Source organism: Paramormyrops kingsleyae, chromosome 4, assembly GCF_048594095.1.
Source record: "Paramormyrops kingsleyae isolate MSU_618 chromosome 4, PKINGS_0.4, whole genome shotgun sequence".
NCBI classification, from domain to species: Eukaryota; Metazoa; Chordata; class Actinopteri; order Osteoglossiformes; family Mormyridae; genus Paramormyrops; species Paramormyrops kingsleyae.
Genome location: NC_132800.1, coordinates 46,153,427 through 46,170,000, shown reverse-complemented (window position 1 = coordinate 46,170,000; position 16,574 = coordinate 46,153,427). Strand labels below are relative to the sequence as shown.

General features: G+C 48.4%; 40 non-coding genes across 40 annotated transcripts; all 40 read left to right on the top strand.

The window, feature by feature from the left end:
- Nucleotides 1-125: 125 nt before the first annotated feature.
- Nucleotides 126-244, top strand: LOC140590458 (5S ribosomal RNA). Its single transcript, XR_011991290.1, has one exon. It is a non-coding gene; the product is annotated as a 5S ribosomal RNA (ribosomal RNA).
- A 297-nt stretch (nucleotides 245-541) lies between these two features.
- On the top strand, nucleotides 542-660 carry LOC140590457 (5S ribosomal RNA). Its single transcript, XR_011991289.1, has one exon. It is a non-coding gene; the product is annotated as a 5S ribosomal RNA (ribosomal RNA).
- A 297-nt stretch (nucleotides 661-957) lies between these two features.
- Nucleotides 958-1,076, top strand: LOC140589704 (5S ribosomal RNA). The gene has a single exon (XR_011990883.1). It is a non-coding gene; the product is annotated as a 5S ribosomal RNA (ribosomal RNA).
- A 297-nt stretch (nucleotides 1,077-1,373) lies between these two features.
- On the top strand, nucleotides 1,374-1,492 carry LOC140590456 (5S ribosomal RNA). The gene has a single exon (XR_011991288.1). It is a non-coding gene; the product is annotated as a 5S ribosomal RNA (ribosomal RNA).
- A 297-nt stretch (nucleotides 1,493-1,789) lies between these two features.
- LOC140590455 (5S ribosomal RNA) lies at nucleotides 1,790-1,908 on the top strand. Its single transcript, XR_011991287.1, has one exon. It is a non-coding gene; the product is annotated as a 5S ribosomal RNA (ribosomal RNA).
- A 297-nt stretch (nucleotides 1,909-2,205) lies between these two features.
- LOC140590453 (5S ribosomal RNA) lies at nucleotides 2,206-2,324 on the top strand. Its single transcript, XR_011991285.1, has one exon. It is a non-coding gene; the product is annotated as a 5S ribosomal RNA (ribosomal RNA).
- Nucleotides 2,325-2,621: 297 nt separating this feature from the next.
- Nucleotides 2,622-2,740, top strand: LOC140590452 (5S ribosomal RNA). Its single transcript, XR_011991284.1, has one exon. It is a non-coding gene; the product is annotated as a 5S ribosomal RNA (ribosomal RNA).
- A 297-nt stretch (nucleotides 2,741-3,037) lies between these two features.
- Nucleotides 3,038-3,156, top strand: LOC140590451 (5S ribosomal RNA). The gene has a single exon (XR_011991283.1). It is a non-coding gene; the product is annotated as a 5S ribosomal RNA (ribosomal RNA).
- Nucleotides 3,157-3,453: 297 nt separating this feature from the next.
- LOC140590450 (5S ribosomal RNA) lies at nucleotides 3,454-3,572 on the top strand. Its single transcript, XR_011991282.1, has one exon. It is a non-coding gene; the product is annotated as a 5S ribosomal RNA (ribosomal RNA).
- Nucleotides 3,573-3,869: 297 nt separating this feature from the next.
- LOC140590449 (5S ribosomal RNA) lies at nucleotides 3,870-3,988 on the top strand. The gene has a single exon (XR_011991281.1). It is a non-coding gene; the product is annotated as a 5S ribosomal RNA (ribosomal RNA).
- Nucleotides 3,989-4,285: 297 nt separating this feature from the next.
- Nucleotides 4,286-4,404, top strand: LOC140590448 (5S ribosomal RNA). The gene has a single exon (XR_011991280.1). It is a non-coding gene; the product is annotated as a 5S ribosomal RNA (ribosomal RNA).
- A 297-nt stretch (nucleotides 4,405-4,701) lies between these two features.
- On the top strand, nucleotides 4,702-4,820 carry LOC140590447 (5S ribosomal RNA). Its single transcript, XR_011991279.1, has one exon. It is a non-coding gene; the product is annotated as a 5S ribosomal RNA (ribosomal RNA).
- Nucleotides 4,821-5,117: 297 nt separating this feature from the next.
- Nucleotides 5,118-5,236, top strand: LOC140590444 (5S ribosomal RNA). The gene has a single exon (XR_011991277.1). It is a non-coding gene; the product is annotated as a 5S ribosomal RNA (ribosomal RNA).
- A 297-nt stretch (nucleotides 5,237-5,533) lies between these two features.
- On the top strand, nucleotides 5,534-5,652 carry LOC140590441 (5S ribosomal RNA). The gene has a single exon (XR_011991275.1). It is a non-coding gene; the product is annotated as a 5S ribosomal RNA (ribosomal RNA).
- A 297-nt stretch (nucleotides 5,653-5,949) lies between these two features.
- Nucleotides 5,950-6,068, top strand: LOC140590439 (5S ribosomal RNA). Its single transcript, XR_011991273.1, has one exon. It is a non-coding gene; the product is annotated as a 5S ribosomal RNA (ribosomal RNA).
- A 297-nt stretch (nucleotides 6,069-6,365) lies between these two features.
- On the top strand, nucleotides 6,366-6,484 carry LOC140590437 (5S ribosomal RNA). Its single transcript, XR_011991271.1, has one exon. It is a non-coding gene; the product is annotated as a 5S ribosomal RNA (ribosomal RNA).
- Nucleotides 6,485-6,781: 297 nt separating this feature from the next.
- On the top strand, nucleotides 6,782-6,900 carry LOC140590436 (5S ribosomal RNA). Its single transcript, XR_011991270.1, has one exon. It is a non-coding gene; the product is annotated as a 5S ribosomal RNA (ribosomal RNA).
- Nucleotides 6,901-7,197: 297 nt separating this feature from the next.
- LOC140590435 (5S ribosomal RNA) lies at nucleotides 7,198-7,316 on the top strand. The gene has a single exon (XR_011991268.1). It is a non-coding gene; the product is annotated as a 5S ribosomal RNA (ribosomal RNA).
- Nucleotides 7,317-7,613: 297 nt separating this feature from the next.
- On the top strand, nucleotides 7,614-7,732 carry LOC140590434 (5S ribosomal RNA). The gene has a single exon (XR_011991267.1). It is a non-coding gene; the product is annotated as a 5S ribosomal RNA (ribosomal RNA).
- A 297-nt stretch (nucleotides 7,733-8,029) lies between these two features.
- Nucleotides 8,030-8,148, top strand: LOC140590433 (5S ribosomal RNA). Its single transcript, XR_011991266.1, has one exon. It is a non-coding gene; the product is annotated as a 5S ribosomal RNA (ribosomal RNA).
- Nucleotides 8,149-8,445: 297 nt separating this feature from the next.
- LOC140590432 (5S ribosomal RNA) lies at nucleotides 8,446-8,564 on the top strand. The gene has a single exon (XR_011991265.1). It is a non-coding gene; the product is annotated as a 5S ribosomal RNA (ribosomal RNA).
- Nucleotides 8,565-8,861: 297 nt separating this feature from the next.
- On the top strand, nucleotides 8,862-8,980 carry LOC140589586 (5S ribosomal RNA). Its single transcript, XR_011990765.1, has one exon. It is a non-coding gene; the product is annotated as a 5S ribosomal RNA (ribosomal RNA).
- Nucleotides 8,981-9,277: 297 nt separating this feature from the next.
- LOC140589567 (5S ribosomal RNA) lies at nucleotides 9,278-9,396 on the top strand. The gene has a single exon (XR_011990746.1). It is a non-coding gene; the product is annotated as a 5S ribosomal RNA (ribosomal RNA).
- A 297-nt stretch (nucleotides 9,397-9,693) lies between these two features.
- Nucleotides 9,694-9,812, top strand: LOC140589565 (5S ribosomal RNA). The gene has a single exon (XR_011990744.1). It is a non-coding gene; the product is annotated as a 5S ribosomal RNA (ribosomal RNA).
- Nucleotides 9,813-10,109: 297 nt separating this feature from the next.
- LOC140589339 (5S ribosomal RNA) lies at nucleotides 10,110-10,228 on the top strand. The gene has a single exon (XR_011990518.1). It is a non-coding gene; the product is annotated as a 5S ribosomal RNA (ribosomal RNA).
- A 297-nt stretch (nucleotides 10,229-10,525) lies between these two features.
- LOC140589338 (5S ribosomal RNA) lies at nucleotides 10,526-10,644 on the top strand. Its single transcript, XR_011990517.1, has one exon. It is a non-coding gene; the product is annotated as a 5S ribosomal RNA (ribosomal RNA).
- A 297-nt stretch (nucleotides 10,645-10,941) lies between these two features.
- LOC140589564 (5S ribosomal RNA) lies at nucleotides 10,942-11,060 on the top strand. The gene has a single exon (XR_011990743.1). It is a non-coding gene; the product is annotated as a 5S ribosomal RNA (ribosomal RNA).
- A 297-nt stretch (nucleotides 11,061-11,357) lies between these two features.
- Nucleotides 11,358-11,476, top strand: LOC140589337 (5S ribosomal RNA). Its single transcript, XR_011990516.1, has one exon. It is a non-coding gene; the product is annotated as a 5S ribosomal RNA (ribosomal RNA).
- A 297-nt stretch (nucleotides 11,477-11,773) lies between these two features.
- On the top strand, nucleotides 11,774-11,892 carry LOC140589336 (5S ribosomal RNA). Its single transcript, XR_011990514.1, has one exon. It is a non-coding gene; the product is annotated as a 5S ribosomal RNA (ribosomal RNA).
- A 297-nt stretch (nucleotides 11,893-12,189) lies between these two features.
- On the top strand, nucleotides 12,190-12,308 carry LOC140589335 (5S ribosomal RNA). Its single transcript, XR_011990513.1, has one exon. It is a non-coding gene; the product is annotated as a 5S ribosomal RNA (ribosomal RNA).
- A 297-nt stretch (nucleotides 12,309-12,605) lies between these two features.
- Nucleotides 12,606-12,724, top strand: LOC140589334 (5S ribosomal RNA). The gene has a single exon (XR_011990512.1). It is a non-coding gene; the product is annotated as a 5S ribosomal RNA (ribosomal RNA).
- A 297-nt stretch (nucleotides 12,725-13,021) lies between these two features.
- Nucleotides 13,022-13,140, top strand: LOC140589332 (5S ribosomal RNA). Its single transcript, XR_011990510.1, has one exon. It is a non-coding gene; the product is annotated as a 5S ribosomal RNA (ribosomal RNA).
- Nucleotides 13,141-13,437: 297 nt separating this feature from the next.
- On the top strand, nucleotides 13,438-13,556 carry LOC140589331 (5S ribosomal RNA). Its single transcript, XR_011990508.1, has one exon. It is a non-coding gene; the product is annotated as a 5S ribosomal RNA (ribosomal RNA).
- Nucleotides 13,557-13,853: 297 nt separating this feature from the next.
- On the top strand, nucleotides 13,854-13,972 carry LOC140589330 (5S ribosomal RNA). Its single transcript, XR_011990507.1, has one exon. It is a non-coding gene; the product is annotated as a 5S ribosomal RNA (ribosomal RNA).
- A 297-nt stretch (nucleotides 13,973-14,269) lies between these two features.
- On the top strand, nucleotides 14,270-14,388 carry LOC140589329 (5S ribosomal RNA). The gene has a single exon (XR_011990506.1). It is a non-coding gene; the product is annotated as a 5S ribosomal RNA (ribosomal RNA).
- A 297-nt stretch (nucleotides 14,389-14,685) lies between these two features.
- Nucleotides 14,686-14,804, top strand: LOC140589328 (5S ribosomal RNA). The gene has a single exon (XR_011990505.1). It is a non-coding gene; the product is annotated as a 5S ribosomal RNA (ribosomal RNA).
- Nucleotides 14,805-15,101: 297 nt separating this feature from the next.
- LOC140589639 (5S ribosomal RNA) lies at nucleotides 15,102-15,220 on the top strand. The gene has a single exon (XR_011990818.1). It is a non-coding gene; the product is annotated as a 5S ribosomal RNA (ribosomal RNA).
- Nucleotides 15,221-15,517: 297 nt separating this feature from the next.
- On the top strand, nucleotides 15,518-15,636 carry LOC140589327 (5S ribosomal RNA). The gene has a single exon (XR_011990504.1). It is a non-coding gene; the product is annotated as a 5S ribosomal RNA (ribosomal RNA).
- Nucleotides 15,637-15,933: 297 nt separating this feature from the next.
- On the top strand, nucleotides 15,934-16,052 carry LOC140589638 (5S ribosomal RNA). The gene has a single exon (XR_011990817.1). It is a non-coding gene; the product is annotated as a 5S ribosomal RNA (ribosomal RNA).
- Nucleotides 16,053-16,349: 297 nt separating this feature from the next.
- LOC140589326 (5S ribosomal RNA) lies at nucleotides 16,350-16,468 on the top strand. Its single transcript, XR_011990503.1, has one exon. It is a non-coding gene; the product is annotated as a 5S ribosomal RNA (ribosomal RNA).
- The last annotated feature ends 106 nt before the right edge of the window (nucleotides 16,469-16,574 follow it).

The window sequence follows — 16,574 nt, the reverse complement described above, 5'->3', positions numbered from 1 at the left end:
TTTAATAACGACTTTCTCAAAGACATCTTGACATCAATGCCGCATCGACGTCTGCTCTTCTCTCGGTGCGACTCTCAATAAACCCTCAACTGAAAACAAAAGTGCTGATTCTGGCCGCTTCCCTCGCTTACGGCCATACCGTTCCGACTGCGCCCGATCTCGTCTGATCTCGGAAGCTAAGCGGGGCCGGGCTTGGTTAGTACTTGGTTGGGAGACTGCCTGGGAATACCAAGTGCCGTAAGCTTTTTCTTAGTTTCACCTTATCCAGAGGGCCCTGCGTCTTGCCACGAATGTAAAGATGTCACTACCCTTTCATTTCACAAATTACCTTTATTTGTACAAAGACGGCAGTCCCCGCCCGCTTTTGCAGAAAGTACTCGTAGCAATCGTATACAACTCACCGATTTCTTCCTCATTTTAATAACGACTTTCTCAAAGACATCTTGACATCAATGCCGCATCGACGTCTGCTCTTCTCTCGGTGCGACTCTCTATAAACCCTCAACTGAAAACAAAAGTGCTGATTCTGGCCGCTTCCCTCGCTTACGGCCATACCGTTCCGACTGCGCCCGATCTCGTCTGATCTCGGAAGCTAAGCGGGGCCGGGCTTGGTTAGTACTTGGTTGGGAGACTGCCTGGGAATACCAAGTGCCGTAAGCTTTTTCTTAGTTTCACCTTATCCAGAGGGCCCTGCGTCTTGCCACGAATGTAAAGATGTCACTACCATTTCATTTCACAAATTACCTTTATTTGTACAAAGACGGCAGTCCCCGCCCACTTTTGCAGAAAGTACTCGTAGCAATCGTATACAACTCACCGATTTCTTCCTCATTTTAATAACGACTTTCTCAAAGACATCTTGACATCAATGCCGCATCGACGTCTGCTCTTCTCTCGGTGCGACTCTCAATAAACCCTCAACTGAAAACAAAAGTGCTGATTCTGGCCGCTTCCCTCGCTTACGGCCATACCGTTCCGACTGCGCCCGATCTCGTCTGATCTCGGAAGCTAAGCGGGGCCGGGCTTGGTTAGTACTTGGTTGGGAGACTGCCTGGGAATACCAAGTGCGGTAAGCTTTTTCTTAGTTTCACCTTATCCAGAGGGCCCTGCGTCTTGCCACGAATGTAAAGATGTCACTACCATTTCATTTCACAAATTACCTTTATTTGTACAAAGACGGCAGTCCCCGCCCACTTTTGCAGAAAGTACTCGTAGCAATCGTATACAACTCACCGATTTCTTCCTCATTTTAATAACGACTTTCTCAAAGACATCTTGACATCAATGCCGCATCGACGTCTGCTCTTCTCTCGGTGCGACTCTCAATAAACCCTCAACTGAAAACAAAAGTGCTGATTCTGGCCGCTTCCCTCGCTTACGGCCATACCGTTCCGACTGCGCCCGATCTCGTCTGATCTCGGAAGCTAAGCGGGGCCGGGCTTGGTTAGTACTTGGTTGGGAGACTGCCTGGGAATACCAAGTGCCGTAAGCTTTTTCTTAGTTTCACCTTATCCAGAGGGCCCTGCGTCTTGCCACGAATGTAAAGATGTCACTACCCTTTCATTTCACAAATTACCTTTATTTGTACAAAGACGGCAGTCCCCGCCCACTTTTGCAGAAAGTACTCGTAGCAATCGTATACAACTCACCGATTTCTTCCTCATTTTAATAACGACTTTCTCAAAGACATCTTGACATCAATGCCGCATCGACGTCTGCTCTTCTCTCGGTGCGACTCTCAATAAACCCTCAACTGAAAACAAAAGTGCTGATTCTGGCCGCTTCCCTCGCTTACGGCCATACCGTTCCGACTGCGCCCGATCTCGTCTGATCTCGGAAGCTAAGCGGGGCCGGGCTTGGTTAGTACTTGGTTGGGAGACTGCCTGGGAATACCAAGTGCCGTAAGCTTTTTCTTAGTTTCACCTTATCCAGAGGGCCCTGCGTCTTGCCACGAATGTAAAGATGTCACTACCCTTTCATTTCACAAATTACCTTTATTTGTACAAAGACGGCAGTCCCCGCCCACTTTTGCAGAAAGTACTCGTAGCAATCGTATACAACTCACCGATTTCTTCCTCATTTTAATAACGACTTTCTCAAAGACATCTTGACATCAATGCCGCATCGACGTCTGCTCTTCTCTCGGTGCGACTCTCAATAAACCCTCAACTGAAAACAAAAGTGCTGATTCTGGCCGCTTCCCTCGCTTACGGCCATACCGTTCCGACTGCGCCCGATCTCGTCTGATCTCGGAAGCTAAGCGGGGCCGGGCTTGGTTAGTACTTGGTTGGGAGACTGCCTGGGAATACCAAGTGCCGTAAGCTTTTTCTTAGTTTCACCTTATCCAGAGGGCCCTGCGTCTTGCCACGAATGTAAAGATGTCACTACCCTTTCATTTCACAAATTACCTTTATTTGTACAAAGACGGCAGTCCCCGCCCACTTTTGCAGAAAGTACTCGTAGCAATCGTATACAACTCACCGATTTCTTCCTCATTTTAATAACGACTTTCTCAAAGACATCTTGACATCAATGCCGCATCGACGTCTGCTCTTCTCTCGGTGCGACTCTCAATAAACCCTCAACTGAAAACAAAAGTGCTGATTCTGGCCGCTTCCCTCGCTTACGGCCATACCGTTCCGACTGCGCCCGATCTCGTCTGATCTCGGAAGCTAAGCGGGGCCGGGCTTGGTTAGTACTTGGTTGGGAGACTGCCTGGGAATACCAAGTGCCGTAAGCTTTTTCTTAGTTTCACCTTATCCAGAGGGCCCTGCGTCTTGCCACGAATGTAAAGATGTCACTACCCTTTCATTTCACAAATTACCTTTATTTGTACAAAGACGGCAGTCCCCGCCCACTTTTGCAGAAAGTACTCGTAGCAATCGTATACAACTCACCGATTTCTTCCTCATTTTAATAACGACTTTCTCAAAGACATCTTGACATCAATGCCGCATCGACGTCTGCTCTTCTCTCGGTGCGACTCTCAATAAACCCTCAACTGAAAACAAAAGTGCTGATTCTGGCCGCTTCCCTCGCTTACGGCCATACCGTTCCGACTGCGCCCGATCTCGTCTGATCTCGGAAGCTAAGCGGGGCCGGGCTTGGTTAGTACTTGGTTGGGAGACTGCCTGGGAATACCAAGTGCCGTAAGCTTTTTCTTAGTTTCACCTTATCCAGAGGGCCCTGCGTCTTGCCACGAATGTAAAGATGTCACTACCCTTTCATTTCACAAATTACCTTTATTTGTACAAAGACGGCAGTCCCCGCCCACTTTTGCAGAAAGTACTCGTAGCAATCGTATACAACTCACCGATTTCTTCCTCATTTTAATAACGACTTTCTCAAAGACATCTTGACATCAATGCCGCATCGACGTCTGCTCTTCTCTCGGTGCGACTCTCAATAAACCCTCAACTGAAAACAAAAGTGCTGATTCTGGCCGCTTCCCTCGCTTACGGCCATACCGTTCCGACTGCGCCCGATCTCGTCTGATCTCGGAAGCTAAGCGGGGCCGGGCTTGGTTAGTACTTGGTTGGGAGACTGCCTGGGAATACCAAGTGCCGTAAGCTTTTTCTTAGTTTCACCTTATCCAGAGGGCCCTGCGTCTTGCCACGAATGTAAAGATGTCACTACCCTTTCATTTCACAAATTACCTTTATTTGTACAAAGACGGCAGTCCCCGCCCACTTTTGCAGAAAGTACTCGTAGCAATCGTATACAACTCACCGATTTCTTCCTCATTTTAATAACGACTTTCTCAAAGACATCTTGACATCAATGCCGCATCGACGTCTGCTCTTCTCTCGGTGCGACTCTCAATAAACCCTCAACTGAAAACAAAAGTGCTGATTCTGGCCGCTTCCCTCGCTTACGGCCATACCGTTCCGACTGCGCCCGATCTCGTCTGATCTCGGAAGCTAAGCGGGGCCGGGCTTGGTTAGTACTTGGTTGGGAGACTGCCTGGGAATACCAAGTGCCGTAAGCTTTTTCTTAGTTTCACCTTATCCAGAGGGCCCTGCGTCTTGCCACGAATGTAAAGATGTCACTACCCTTTCATTTCACAAATTACCTTTATTTGTACAAAGACGGCAGTCCCCGCCCACTTTTGCAGAAAGTACTCGTAGCAATCGTATACAACTCACCGATTTCTTCCTCATTTTAATAACGACTTTCTCAAAGACATCTTGACATCAATGCCGCATCGACGTCTGCTCTTCTCTCGGTGCGACTCTCAATAAACCCTCAACTGAAAACAAAAGTGCTGATTCTGGCCGCTTCCCTCGCTTACGGCCATACCGTTCCGACTGCGCCCGATCTCGTCTGATCTCGGAAGCTAAGCGGGGCCGGGCTTGGTTAGTACTTGGTTGGGAGACTGCCTGGGAATACCAAGTGCCGTAAGCTTTTTCTTAGTTTCACCTTATCCAGAGGGCCCTGCGTCTTGCCACGAATGTAAAGATGTCACTACCCTTTCATTTCACAAATTACCTTTATTTGTACAAAGACGGCAGTCCCCGCCCACTTTTGCAGAAAGTACTCGTAGCAATCGTATACAACTCACCGATTTCTTCCTCATTTTAATAACGACTTTCTCAAAGACATCTTGACATCAATGCCGCATCGACGTCTGCTCTTCTCTCGGTGCGACTCTCAATAAACCCTCAACTGAAAACAAAAGTGCTGATTCTGGCCGCTTCCCTCGCTTACGGCCATACCGTTCCGACTGCGCCCGATCTCGTCTGATCTCGGAAGCTAAGCGGGGCCGGGCTTGGTTAGTACTTGGTTGGGAGACTGCCTGGGAATACCAAGTGCCGTAAGCTTTTTCTTAGTTTCACCTTATCCAGAGGGCCCTGCGTCTTGCCACGAATGTAAAGATGTCACTACCCTTTCATTTCACAAATTACCTTTATTTGTACAAAGACGGCAGTCCCCGCCCACTTTTGCAGAAAGTACTCGTAGCAATCGTATACAACTCACCGATTTCTTCCTCATTTTAATAACGACTTTCTCAAAGACATCTTGACATCAATGCCGCATCGACGTCTGCTCTTCTCTCGGTGCGACTCTCAATAAACCCTCAACTGAAAACAAAAGTGCTGATTCTGGCCGCTTCCCTCGCTTACGGCCATACCGTTCCGACTGCGCCCGATCTCGTCTGATCTCGGAAGCTAAGCGGGGCCGGGCTTGGTTAGTACTTGGTTGGGAGACTGCCTGGGAATACCAAGTGCCGTAAGCTTTTTCTTAGTTTCACCTTATCCAGAGGGCCCTGCGTCTTGCCACGAATGTAAAGATGTCACTACCCTTTCATTTCACAAATTACCTTTATTTGTACAAAGACGGCAGTCCCCGCCCACTTTTGCAGAAAGTACTCGTAGCAATCGTATACAACTCACCGATTTCTTCCTCATTTTAATAACGACTTTCTCAAAGACATCTTGACATCAATGCCGCATCGACGTCTGCTCTTCTCTCGGTGCGACTCTCAATAAACCCTCAACTGAAAACAAAAGTGCTGATTCTGGCCGCTTCCCTCGCTTACGGCCATACCGTTCCGACTGCGCCCGATCTCGTCTGATCTCGGAAGCTAAGCGGGGCCGGGCTTGGTTAGTACTTGGTTGGGAGACTGCCTGGGAATACCAAGTGCCGTAAGCTTTTTCTTAGTTTCACCTTATCCAGAGGGCCCTGCGTCTTGCCACGAATGTAAAGATGTCACTACCCTTTCATTTCACAAATTACCTTTATTTGTACAAAGACGGCAGTCCCCGCCCACTTTTGCAGAAAGTACTCGTAGCAATCGTATACAACTCACCGATTTCTTCCTCATTTTAATAACGACTTTCTCAAAGACATCTTGACATCAATGCCGCATCGACGTCTGCTCTTCTCTCGGTGCGACTCTCAATAAACCCTCAACTGAAAACAAAAGTGCTGATTCTGGCCGCTTCCCTCGCTTACGGCCATACCGTTCCGACTGCGCCCGATCTCGTCTGATCTCGGAAGCTAAGCGGGGCCGGGCTTGGTTAGTACTTGGTTGGGAGACTGCCTGGGAATACCAAGTGCCGTAAGCTTTTTCTTAGTTTCACCTTATCCAGAGGGCCCTGCGTCTTGCCACGAATGTAAAGATGTCACTACCCTTTCATTTCACAAATTACCTTTATTTGTACAAAGACGGCAGTCCCCGCCCACTTTTGCAGAAAGTACTCGTAGCAATCGTATACAACTCACCGATTTCTTCCTCATTTTAATAACGACTTTCTCAAAGACATCTTGACATCAATGCCGCATCGACGTCTGCTCTTCTCTCGGTGCGACTCTCAATAAACCCTCAACTGAAAACAAAAGTGCTGATTCTGGCCGCTTCCCTCGCTTACGGCCATACCGTTCCGACTGCGCCCGATCTCGTCTGATCTCGGAAGCTAAGCGGGGCCGGGCTTGGTTAGTACTTGGTTGGGAGACTGCCTGGGAATACCAAGTGCCGTAAGCTTTTTCTTAGTTTCACCTTATCCAGAGGGCCCTGCGTCTTGCCACGAATGTAAAGATGTCACTACCCTTTCATTTCACAAATTACCTTTATTTGTACAAAGACGGCAGTCCCCGCCCACTTTTGCAGAAAGTACTCGTAGCAATCGTATACAACTCACCGATTTCTTCCTCATTTTAATAACGACTTTCTCAAAGACATCTTGACATCAATGCCGCATCGACGTCTGCTCTTCTCTCGGTGCGACTCTCAATAAACCCTCAACTGAAAACAAAAGTGCTGATTCTGGCCGCTTCCCTCGCTTACGGCCATACCGTTCCGACTGCGCCCGATCTCGTCTGATCTCGGAAGCTAAGCGGGGCCGGGCTTGGTTAGTACTTGGTTGGGAGACTGCCTGGGAATACCAAGTGCCGTAAGCTTTTTCTTAGTTTCACCTTATCCAGAGGGCCCTGCGTCTTGCCACGAATGTAAAGATGTCACTACCCTTTCATTTCACAAATTACCTTTATTTGTACAAAGACGGCAGTCCCCGCCCACTTTTGCAGAAAGTACTCGTAGCAATCGTATACAACTCACCGATTTCTTCCTCATTTTAATAACGACTTTCTCAAAGACATCTTGACATCAATGCCGCATCGACGTCTGCTCTTCTCTCGGTGCGACTCTCAATAAACCCTCAACTGAAAACAAAAGTGCTGATTCTGGCCGCTTCCCTCGCTTACGGCCATACCGTTCCGACTGCGCCCGATCTCGTCTGATCTCGGAAGCTAAGCGGGGCCGGGCTTGGTTAGTACTTGGTTGGGAGACTGCCTGGGAATACCAAGTGCCGTAAGCTTTTTCTTAGTTTCACCTTATCCAGAGGGCCCTGCGTCTTGCCACGAATGTAAAGATGTCACTACCCTTTCATTTCACAAATTACCTTTATTTGTACAAAGACGGCAGTCCCCGCCCACTTTTGCAGAAAGTACTCGTAGCAATCGTATACAACTCACCGATTTCTTCCTCATTTTAATAACGACTTTCTCAAAGACATCTTGACATCAATGCCGCATCGACGTCTGCTCTTCTCTCGGTGCGACTCTCAATAAACCCTCAACTGAAAACAAAAGTGCTGATTCTGGCCGCTTCCCTCGCTTACGGCCATACCGTTCCGACTGCGCCCGATCTCGTCTGATCTCGGAAGCTAAGCGGGGCCGGGCTTGGTTAGTACTTGGTTGGGAGACTGCCTGGGAATACCAAGTGCCGTAAGCTTTTTCTTAGTTTCACCTTATCCAGAGGGCCCTGCGTCTTGCCACGAATGTAAAGATGTCACTACCCTTTCATTTCACAAATTACCTTTATTTGTACAAAGACGGCAGTCCCCGCCCACTTTTGCAGAAAGTACTCGTAGCAATCGTATACAACTCACCGATTTCTTCCTCATTTTAATAACGACTTTCTCAAAGACATCTTGACATCAATGCCGCATCGACGTCTGCTCTTCTCTCGGTGCGACTCTCAATAAACCCTCAACTGAAAACAAAAGTGCTGATTCTGGCCGCTTCCCTCGCTTACGGCCATACCGTTCCGACTGCGCCCGATCTCGTCTGATCTCGGAAGCTAAGCGGGGCCGGGCTTGGTTAGTACTTGGTTGGGAGACTGCCTGGGAATACCAAGTGCCGTAAGCTTTTTCTTAGTTTCACCTTATCCAGAGGGCCCTGCGTCTTGCCACGAATGTAAAGATGTCACTACCCTTTCATTTCACAAATTACCTTTATTTGTACAAAGACGGCAGTCCCCGCCCACTTTTGCAGAAAGTACTCGTAGCAATCGTATACAACTCACCGATTTCTTCCTCATTTTAATAACGACTTTCTCAAAGACATCTTGACATCAATGCCGCATCGACGTCTGCTCTTCTCTCGGTGCGACTCTCAATAAACCCTCAACTGAAAACAAAAGTGCTGATTCTGGCCGCTTCCCTCGCTTACGGCCATACCGTTCCGACTGCGCCCGATCTCGTCTGATCTCGGAAGCTAAGCGGGGCCGGGCTTGGTTAGTACTTGGTTGGGAGACTGCCTGGGAATACCAAGTGCCGTAAGCTTTTTCTTAGTTTCACCTTATCCAGAGGGCCCTGCGTCTTGCCACGAATGTAAAGATGTCACTACCCTTTCATTTCACAAATTACCTTTATTTGTACAAAGACGGCAGTCCCCGCCCACTTTTGCAGAAAGTACTCGTAGCAATCGTATACAACTCACCGATTTCTTCCTCATTTTAATAACGACTTTCTCAAAGACATCTTGACATCAATGCCGCATCGACGTCTGCTCTTCTCTCGGTGCGACTCTCAATAAACCCTCAACTGAAAACAAAAGTGCTGATTCTGGCCGCTTCCCTCGCTTACGGCAATACCGTTCCGACTGCGCCCGATCTCGTCTGATCTCGGAAGCTAAGCGGGGCCGGGCTTGGTTAGTACTTGGTTGGGAGACTGCCCGGGAATACCAAGTGCCGTAAGCTTTTTCTTAGTTTCACCTTATCCAGAGGGCCCTGCGTCTTGCCACGAATGTAAAGATGTCACTACCCTTTCATTTCACAAATTACCTTTATTTGTACAAAGACGGCAGTCCCCGCCCACTTTTGCAGAAAGTACTCGTAGCAATCGTATACAACTCACCGATTTCTTCCTCATTTTAATAACGACTTTCTCAAAGACATCTTGACATCAATGCCGCATCGACGTCTGCTCTTCTCTCGGTGCGACTCTCAATAAACCCTCAACTGAAAACAAAAGTGCTGATTCTGGCCGCTTCCCTCGCTTACGGCCATACCGTTCCGACTGCGCCCGATCTCGTCTGATCTCGGAAGCGAAGCGGGGCCGGGCTTGGTTAGTACTTGGTTGGGAGACTGCCCGGGAATACCAAGTGCCGTAAGCTTTTTCTTAGTTTCACCTTATCCAGAGGGCCCTGCGTCTTGCCACGAATGTAAAGATGTCACTACCCTTTCATTTCACAAATTACCTTTATTTGTACAAAGACGGCAGTCCCCGCCCACTTTTGCAGAAAGTACTCGTAGCAATCGTATACAACTCACCGATTTCTTCCTCATTTTAATAACGACTTTCTCAAAGACATCTTGACATCAATGCCGCATCGACGTCTGCTCTTCTCTCGGTGCGACTCTCAATAAACCCTCAACTGAAAACAAAAGTGCTGATTCTGGCCGCTTCCCTCGCTTACGGCCATACCGTTCCGACTGCGCCCGATCTCGTCTGATCTCGGAAGCGAAGCGGGGCCGGGCTTGGTTAGTACTTGGTTGGGAGACTGCCCGGGAATACCAAGTGCCGTAAGCTTTTTCTTAGTTTCACCTTATCCAGAGGGCCCTGCGTCTTGCAACGAATGTAAAGATGTCACTACCCTTTCATTTCACAAATTACCTTTATTTGTACAAAGACGGCAGTCCCCGCCCACTTTTGCAGAAAGTACTCGTAGCAATCGTATACAACTCACCGATTTCTTCCTCATTTTAATAACGACTTTCTCAAAGACATCTTGACATCAATGCCGCATCGACGTCTGCTCTTCTCTCGGTGCGACTCTCAATAAACCCTCAACTGAAAACAAAAGTGCTGATTCTGGCCGCTTCCCTCGCTTACGGCCATACCGTTCCGACTGCGCCCGATCTCGTCTGATCTCGGAAGCTAAGCGGGGCCGGGCTTGGTTAGTACTTGGTTGGGAGACTGCCCGGGAATACCAAGTGCCGTAAGCTTTTTCTTAGTTTCACCTTATCCAGAGGGCCCTGCGTCTTGCCACGAATGTAAAGATGTCACTACCCTTTCATTTCACAAATTACCTTTATTTGTACAAAGACGGCAGTCCCCGCCCACTTTTGCAGAAAGTACTCGTAGCAATCGTATACAACTCACCGATTTCTTCCTCATTTTAATAACGACTTTCTCAAAGACATCTTGACATCAATGCCGCATCGACGTCTGCTCTTCTCTCGGTGCGACTCTCAATAAACCCTCAACTGAAAACAAAAGTGCTGATTCTGGCCGCTTCCCTCGCTTACGGCCATACCGTTCCGACTGCGCCCGATCTCGTCTGATCTCGGAAGCTAAGCGGGGCCGGGCTTGGTTAGTACTTGGTTGGGAGACTGCCCGGGAATACCAAGTGCCGTAAGCTTTTTCTTAGTTTCACCTTATCCAGAGGGCCCTGCGTCTTGCCACGAATGTAAAGATGTCACTACCCTTTCATTTCACAAATTACCTTTATTTGTACAAAGACGGCAGTCCCCGCCCACTTTTGCAGAAAGTACTCGTAGCAATCGTATACAACTCACCGATTTCTTCCTCATTTTAATAACGACTTTCTCAAAGACATCTTGACATCAATGCCGCATCGACGTCTGCTCTTCTCTCGGTGCGACTCTCAATAAACCCTCAACTGAAAACAAAAGTGCTGATTCTGGCCGCTTCCCTCGCTTACGGCCATACCGTTCCGACTGCGCCCGATCTCGTCTGATCTCGGAAGCGAAGCGGGGCCGGGCTTGGTTAGTACTTGGTTGGGAGACTGCCCGGGAATACCAAGTGCCGTAAGCTTTTTCTTAGTTTCACCTTATCCAGAGGGCCCTGCGTCTTGCAACGAATGTAAAGATGTCACTACCCTTTCATTTCACAAATTACCTTTATTTGTACAAAGACGGCAGTCCCCGCCCACTTTTGCAGAAAGTACTCGTAGCAATCGTATACAACTCACCGATTTCTTCCTCATTTTAATAACGACTTTCTCAAAGACATCTTGACATCAATGCCGCATCGACGTCTGCTCTTCTCTCGGTGCGACTCTCAATAAACCCTCAACTGAAAACAAAAGTGCTGATTCTGGCCGCTTCCCTCGCTTACGGCCATACCGTTCCGACTGCGCCCGATCTCGTCTGATCTCGGAAGCTAAGCGGGGCCGGGCTTGGTTAGTACTTGGTTGGGAGACTGCCCGGGAATACCAAGTGCCGTAAGCTTTTTCTTAGTTTCACCTTATCCAGAGGGCCCTGCGTCTTGCCACGAATGTAAAGATGTCACTACCCTTTCATTTCACAAATTACCTTTATTTGTACAAAGACGGCAGTCCCCGCCCACTTTTGCAGAAAGTACTCGTAGCAATCGTATACAACTCACCGATTTCTTCCTCATTTTAATAACGACTTTCTCAAAGACATCTTGACATCAATGCCGCATCGACGTCTGCTCTTCTCTCGGTGCGACTCTCAATAAACCCTCAACTGAAAACAAAAGTGCTGATTCTGGCCGCTTCCCTCGCTTACGGCCATACCGTTCCGACTGCGCCCGATCTCGTCTGATCTCGGAAGCTAAGCGGGGCCGGGCTTGGTTAGTACTTGGTTGGGAGACTGCCCGGGAATACCAAGTGCCGTAAGCTTTTTCTTAGTTTCACCTTATCCAGAGGGCCCTGCGTCTTGCCACGAATGTAAAGATGTCACTACCCTTTCATTTCACAAATTACCTTTATTTGTACAAAGACGGCAGTCCCCGCCCACTTTTGCAGAAAGTACTCGTAGCAATCGTATACAACTCACCGATTTCTTCCTCATTTTAATAACGACTTTCTCAAAGACATCTTGACATCAATGCCGCATCGACGTCTGCTCTTCTCTCGGTGCGACTCTCAATAAACCCTCAACTGAAAACAAAAGTGCTGATTCTGGCCGCTTCCCTCGCTTACGGCCATACCGTTCCGACTGCGCCCGATCTCGTCTGATCTCGGAAGCTAAGCGGGGCCGGGCTTGGTTAGTACTTGGTTGGGAGACTGCCCGGGAATACCAAGTGCCGTAAGCTTTTTCTTAGTTTCACCTTATCCAGAGGGCCCTGCGTCTTGCCACGAATGTAAAGATGTCACTACCCTTTCATTTCACAAATTACCTTTATTTGTACAAAGACGGCAGTCCCCGCCCACTTTTGCAGAAAGTACTCGTAGCAATCGTATACAACTCACCGATTTCTTCCTCATTTTAATAACGACTTTCTCAAAGACATCTTGACATCAATGCCGCATCGACGTCTGCTCTTCTCTCGGTGCGACTCTCAATAAACCCTCAACTGAAAACAAAAGTGCTGATTCTGGCCGCTTCCCTCGCTTACGGCCATACCGTTCCGACTGCGCCCGATCTCGTCTGATCTCGGAAGCTAAGCGGGGCCGGGCTTGGTTAGTACTTGGTTGGGAGACTGCCCGGGAATACCAAGTGCCGTAAGCTTTTTCTTAGTTTCACCTTATCCAGAGGGCCCTGCGTCTTGCCACGAATGTAAAGATGTCACTACCCTTTCATTTCACAAATTACCTTTATTTGTACAAAGACGGCAGTCCCCGCCCACTTTTGCAGAAAGTACTCGTAGCAATCGTATACAACTCACCGATTTCTTCCTCATTTTAATAACGACTTTCTCAAAGACATCTTGACATCAATGCCGCATCGACGTCTGCTCTTCTCTCGGTGCGACTCTCAATAAACCCTCAACTGAAAACAAAAGTGCTGATTCTGGCCGCTTCCCTCGCTTACGGCCATACCGTTCCGACTGCGCCCGATCTCGTCTGATCTCGGAAGCTAAGCGGGGCCGGGCTTGGTTAGTACTTGGTTGGGAGACTGCCCGGGAATACCAAGTGCCGTAAGCTTTTTCTTAGTTTCACCTTATCCAGAGGGCCCTGCGTCTTGCCACGAATGTAAAGATGTCACTACCCTTTCATTTCACAAATTACCTTTATTTGTACAAAGACGGCAGTCCCCGCCCACTTTTGCAGAAAGTACTCGTAGCAATCGTATACAACTCACCGATTTCTTCCTCATTTTAATAACGACTTTCTCAAAGACATCTTGACATCAATGCCGCATCGACGTCTGCTCTTCTCTCGGTGCGACTCTCAATAAACCCTCAACTGAAAACAAAAGTGCTGATTCTGGCCGCTTCCCTCGCTTACGGCCATACCGTTCCGACTGCGCCCGATCTCGTCTGATCTCGGAAGCTAAGCGGGGCCGGGCTTGGTTAGTACTTGGTTGGGAGACTGCCCGGGAATACCAAGTGCCGTAAGCTTTTTCTTAGTTTCACCTTATCCAGAGGGCCCTGCGTCTTGCCACGAATGTAAAGATGTCACTACCCTTTCATTTCACAAATTACCTTTATTTGTACAAAGACGGCAGTCCCCGCCCACTTTTGCAGAAAGTACTCGTAGCAATCGTATACAACTCACCGATTTCTTCCTCATTTTAATAACGACTTTCTCAAAGACATCTTGACATCAATGCCGCATCGACGTCTGCTCTTCTCTCGGTGCGACTCTCAATAAACCCTCAACTGAAAACAAAAGTGCTGATTCTGGCCGCTTCCCTCGCTTACGGCCATACCGTTCCGACTGCGCCCGATCTCGTCTGATCTCGGAAGCTAAGCGGGGCCGGGCTTGGTTAGTACTTGGTTGGGAGACTGCCCGGGAATACCAAGTGCCGTAAGCTTTTTCTTAGTTTCACCTTATCCAGAGGGCCCTGCGTCTTGCCACGAATGTAAAGATGTCACTACCCTTTCATTTCACAAATTACCTTTATTTGTACAAAGACGGCAGTCCCCGCCCACTTTTGCAGAAAGTACTCGTAGCAATCGTATACAACTCACCGATTTCTTCCTCATTTTAATAACGACTTTCTCAAAGACATCTTGACATCAATGCCGCATCGACGTCTGCTCTTCTCTCGGTGCGACTCTCAATAAACCCTCAACTGAAAACAAAAGTGCTGATTCTGGCCGCTTCCCTCGCTTACGGCCATACCGTTCCGACTGCGCCCGATCTCGTCTGATCTCGGAAGCTAAGCGGGGCCGGGCTTGGTTAGTACTTGGTTGGGAGACTGCCCGGGAATACCAAGTGCCGTAAGCTTTTTCTTAGTTTCACCTTATCCAGAGGGCCCTGCGTCTTGCCACGAATGTAAAGATGTCACTACCCTTTCATTTCACAAATTACCTTTATTTGTACAAAGACGGCAGTCCCCGCCCACTTTTGCAGAAAGTACTCGTAGCAATCGTATACAACTCACCGATTTCTTCCTCATTTTAATAACGACTTTCTCAAAGACATCTTGACATCAATGCCGCATCGACGTCTGCTCTTCTCTCGGTGCGACTCTCAATAAACCCTCAACTGAAAACAAAAGTGCTGATTCTGGCCGCTTCCCTCGCTTACGGCCATACCGTTCCGACTGCGCCCGATCTCGTCTGATCTCGGAAGCTAAGCGGGGCCGGGCTTGGTTAGTACTTGGTTGGGAGACTGCCCGGGAATACCAAGTGCCGTAAGCTTTTTCTTAGTTTCACCTTATCCAGAGGGCCCTGCGTCTTGCCACGAATGTAAAGATGTCACTACCCTTTCATTTCACAAATTACCTTTATTTGTACAAAGACGGCAGTCCCCGCCCACTTTTGCAGAAAGTACTCGTAGCAATCGTATACAACTCACCGATTTCTTCCTCATTTTAATAACGACTTTCTCAAAGACATCTTGACATCAATGCCGCATCGACGTCTGCTCTTCTCTCGGTGCGACTCTCAATAAACCCTCAACTGAAAACAAAAGTGCTGATTCTGGCCGCTTCCCTCGCTTACGGCCATTCCGTTCCGACTGCGCCCGATCTCGTCTGATCTCGGAAGCTAAGCGGGGCCGGGCTTGGTTAGTACTTGGTTGGGAGACTGCCCGGGAATACCAAGTGCCGTAAGCTTTTTCTTAGTTTCACCTTATCCAGAGGGCCCTGCGTCTTGCCACGAATGTAAAGATGTCACTACCCTTTCATTTCACAAATTACCTTTATTTGTACAAAGACGGCAGTCCCCGCCCACTTTTGCAGAAAGTACTCGTAGCAATCGTATACAACTCACCGATTTCTTCCTCATTTTAATAACGACTTTCTCAAAGACATCTTGACATCAATGCCGCATCGACGTCTGCTCTTCTCTCGGTGCGACTCTCAATAAACCCTCAACTGAAAACAAAAGTGCTGATTCTGGCCGCTTCCCTCGCTTACGGCCATACCGTTCCGACTGCGCCCGATCTCGTCTGATCTCGGAAGCTAAGCGGGGCCGGGCTTGGTTAGTACTTGGTTGGGAGACTGCCCGGGAATACCAAGTGCCGTAAGCTTTTTCTTAGTTTCACCTTATCCAGAGGGCCCTGCGTCTTGCCACGAATGTAAAGATGTCACTACCCTTTCATTTCACAAATTACCTTTATTTGTACAAAGACGGCAGTCCCCGCCCACTTTTGCAGAAAGTACTCGTAGCAATCGTATACAACTCACCGATTTCTTCCTCATTTTAATAACGACTTTCTCAAAGACATCTTGACATCAATGCCGCATCGACGTCTGCTCTTCTCTCGGTGCGACTCTCAATAAACCCTCAACTGAAAACAAAAGTGCTGATTCTGGCCGCTTCCCTCGCTTACGGCCATTCCGTTCCGACTGCGCCCGATCTCGTCTGATCTCGGAAGCTAAGCGGGGCCGGGCTTGGTTAGTACTTGGTTGGGAGACTGCCCGGGAATACCAAGTGCCGTAAGCTTTTTCTTAGTTTCACCTTATCCAGAGGGCCCTGCGTCTTGCCACGAATGTAAAGATGTCACTACCCTTTCATTTCACAAATTACCTTTATTTGTACAAAGACGGCAGTCCCCGCCCACTTTTGCAGAAAGTACTCGTAGCAATCGTATACAACTCACCGATTTCTTCCTCATTTTAATAACGACTTTCTCAAAGACATCTTGACATCAATGCCGCATCGACGTCTGCTCTTCTCTCGGTGCGACTCTCAATAAACCCTCAACTGAAAACAAAAGTGCTGATTCTGGCCGCTTCCCTCGCTTACGGCCATACCGTTCCGACTGCGCCCGATCTCGTCTGATCTCGGAAGCTAAGCGGGGCCGGGCTTGGTTAGTACTTGGTTGGGAGACTGCCCGGGAATACCAAGTGCCGTAAGCTTTTTCTTAGTTTCACCTTATCCAGAGGGCCCTGCGTCTTGCCACGAATGTAAAGATGTCACTACCCTTTCATTTCACAAATTACCTTTATTTGTACAAAGACGGCA